The sequence below is a fragment of the Elephantulus edwardii genome, unplaced genomic scaffold, assembly GCF_000299155.1.
Source record: "Elephantulus edwardii isolate Elephantulus edwardi_28Jun2011 unplaced genomic scaffold, EleEdw1.0 scaffold00005, whole genome shotgun sequence".
NCBI lineage: Eukaryota > Metazoa > Chordata > Mammalia > Macroscelidea > Macroscelididae > Elephantulus > Elephantulus edwardii.
In genome coordinates this window covers 8,665,364-8,668,491 of record NW_006399755.1, presented here as the reverse complement: position 1 = coordinate 8,668,491, position 3,128 = coordinate 8,665,364, and the positions used below count along the sequence as shown (strand labels likewise).

At 37.8% G+C, this 3,128-nt stretch overlaps 1 protein-coding gene and 1 pseudogene across 2 annotated transcripts in view; one reads left to right on the top strand and one right to left on the bottom strand.

Moving 5' to 3' along the window:
• ZYG11B (zyg-11 family member B, cell cycle regulator) overlaps positions 1-3,128 on the bottom strand; it is a 139,963-nt gene that overhangs the window by 28,323 nt on the left and 108,512 nt on the right. The window lies entirely within an intron of this gene.
• LOC102851316 lies at positions 1,406-1,824 on the top strand (annotated as a pseudogene).

Genomic DNA, 3,128 nt, shown 5'->3' with positions numbered 1-3,128 from the left:
AAAATTAATAAAATATAATTATAGAAAAAAAAAATCTGGGTTCTGCTCCAAAAGAAAAATCTTTCCTTATAAGGTATAACCATGAACCTGCCCTGTGCAAACTGTGGTTCAAATTTATACATCTGTGTGCTCTGGATAAAGTGAGAAGCAACAAGAAGCACAGAGGAAAGCCAGGTTAAATGTGATATATCTAGAAGGCAGAAAAGGGTAAATATACCGTAATGATGATGTGATTAGTGGTTCTGAACTATGTGGAAAACCTAAGAAAGATGAGGGCAAACTGTCTTTTGTTAGGTACCAAGAACTCTATGTAGAACAAAAGAAAATTCTGCTAGATCCTTTGACATCCTCACAATCTCTAGGCTGTGTTTAATTAAAATGACATTGCCAACATTGTGTCAATTTTGTTTCAAGTCTTCCTTTGTTTTGCTGACCTTCTACTTTTCCAAGCATGAAATCTTTTTCCAGAAATTGTTCCCTCCTGATAACATGCCTAAAGTATATGAGATGAAATGTAACCATCATTGCTTCTAAGGAACACTCTGGGTGCAATTCTTCAAAGATGGATTTGTTTGTTCTTCTGATAGTCCATGATATATTCAATACTTTTTACCAATACCACAATTCAAAGTCATTAACTCTTGTGCAGTCTTCCTTATTCACTGCTCAACTTTCACATGCATACGAAGCAACTGAAAATAAAATGACTTCAATCAAGTGTGCCTTAGTCTTTAAAGTGACATCCTTGTTATTTAGCACTTTAAAGAGATCCTTAGCAGCAGATTTCCCTAATACAAAATGTTTTTGATTTCTTGACTGTTGCTACCACAGGTGTTGATTGTGGATTCACCCTTCTTTTTCCATTTATCATGATGTTGCTTATTGGTCCAGTGGAGAAAATTTTTGTTTACTTTAGGGTGAGGTGCAATCCATACTGAAGGCTATATAGTCTTTTATTTTATTTCTGCAGTAAGTGCCTTTTCACGTTCAGCAAACAAGACTAATTCATATCATCAGCACAGCACAGGTTGTGATGAGTCTTCCTTCAATTCTGATGGTACATTCATCTTTATCTAGTCCAGTTTCTCAAATGATCTGCTCATCATACTTACTGAATCCGCACGAAGAAAGGATACATTTTTTTAATTTTTATTTTTTATTATTAAATTTTATTAATTTTAATGAACATTTACAGGGATTTTGGGTTTTTATTCATTCATTGTTGCACTAGAAAGGATACAATTCTAATGCACATCCTTCATGTGTTTAAACCATGAAGTACTATTTCCTTGGTCTGTTTGGACCACCACTTTGTGGTCTAGATATAGGAGGCAGACAAGAAATCAAAGGGTATGATCTCCTTTGGTGCTGTCTAAGGAGGTGGCGGTCAGTTCCTGCTGGTGTAATGACTACCCTCAAATCCCTGGTTAAGCCAAAGATTGTCAAAAAGACAACCAAGAAGTTCACCAGTCAGACCATTATGTTAAAATTAAGGGTAATTGGCTCAAGTCCAGAGACATAGTCAACAGGATTCAGAGAAGATTTAAGAGCCAGATCTTGATGCCCAACTTTGGTTACAGGAGCAACAAGAAGACAAAGTATGCTGTCCAGTGGCTTCTGCAAATTCCTACTCCACATGTCAAGAAGCTGGAAATGGTACTGATGTGCAACAAATTTTACTGTACTGAGATTGTTCAGAATGTTTCCTCCAACAACCACAAAGCTATCATGGAAAGAGCAGCCCAGCTGGCCATTAGAGTCACCAATCTCAATGCCAGACTGTGCAGCAAAGGAAATGAAAAGAAAGCTTGCTTGCACATTTAATTTGTGCTAAAAAGCCGTAAAAGCTGCAAAAAAAACCCCCCAAAAATAAAATTATATATTCTATGGGGAAAACATGCTGTAAAAATATCTTTAAAATGTTTTAAGAACAAAAGATTCCACTCTGAGAACTAAGGTGAACCTGATTCAAGTTATGAGATATATGAAATTGCATAAAATCTATATGAAATTTAGACAACCAATCATGAAGACTGTGATGGAATATGGTGTTGGTAAAGAACAATGACTATACCATGGAATGTCTGAAGATCAAACAAATCTGTCCTGGAAGAAATACAGCCTGAATATTCCCTGAGAAAGCAAGGATGATGAAACGTCATCTCACATACTTTGTACAAGTTATAAGAAGGGACTTAAAGAAGGACATTATGTCTGTGGTAAGGAGGAGGGTTAGCAAAGACGACAGAAAAGAAATGAACTGAAATAGTGGCTGCAACTGAGGACTCAAACACGGCAGTGACAGTGAGGATGGTGCAGGATCAAACAGTGTTTTCTGTTACAAACTGAGAAACAAATTGAAAGCATCTAAAAAGAAAAAACATAACAAACAACAGCAGAGTATACATTCTTCTCAAGGGCACAGAGCACATTTCTAAGATAGACTATTCTGACCCTCAAAGAACTTTCAATAAATTTAAGATGTATCAAATCAAGCTAAGTGTGCTCTCTGATCTAGAAAATTAAGTTAGAATATTAAAAAACAGATAGAGGTGAAAGATATGAAAGGAAATACATAAGATTGCATTAATAATGTCGTTGTTGTTATGTGCCGTTGAGTCACTTGCAACTCATAACAACCCTATGTACAACAGCCCTAAACTCTGCTCTATCCTGTGCCAATCACACTGCCTCTGACACTCCCATCCTGATTACCCCAGTCACTAAATCAATCCACCTCACTGAGGGCCTTCCTCTCCTGCGCTGTCCCTCCACCCTACCAAGCATGATGTCCTTCTCCAAGGACCGCTCACTCCTTACAACATGTCCAAAGTATGTTAGACAGAGCCACAGAATCCTTGCCTCCAAGGAGCAGCCTGGTTTAACCCTTTCCAGGATGAATCTGTTTGTTTTCCTAGCAGTCCATGGTACTCTCAATACTCTTCTACAGAACCACAGCTCAAAGGCATCAATTCTCCTTCTATTCTCCTTAGTCATTGTCCCAACCCTCTGATGCATAACAAGTGATAGCAAAGACCATGGCCTGTATCAGACGCACCTTAGTCTCCAGAGAGACTTGATTGCTCTTCAGTACTTTGGAGAGGTCCCTAACAGCAGACTTTCCCATG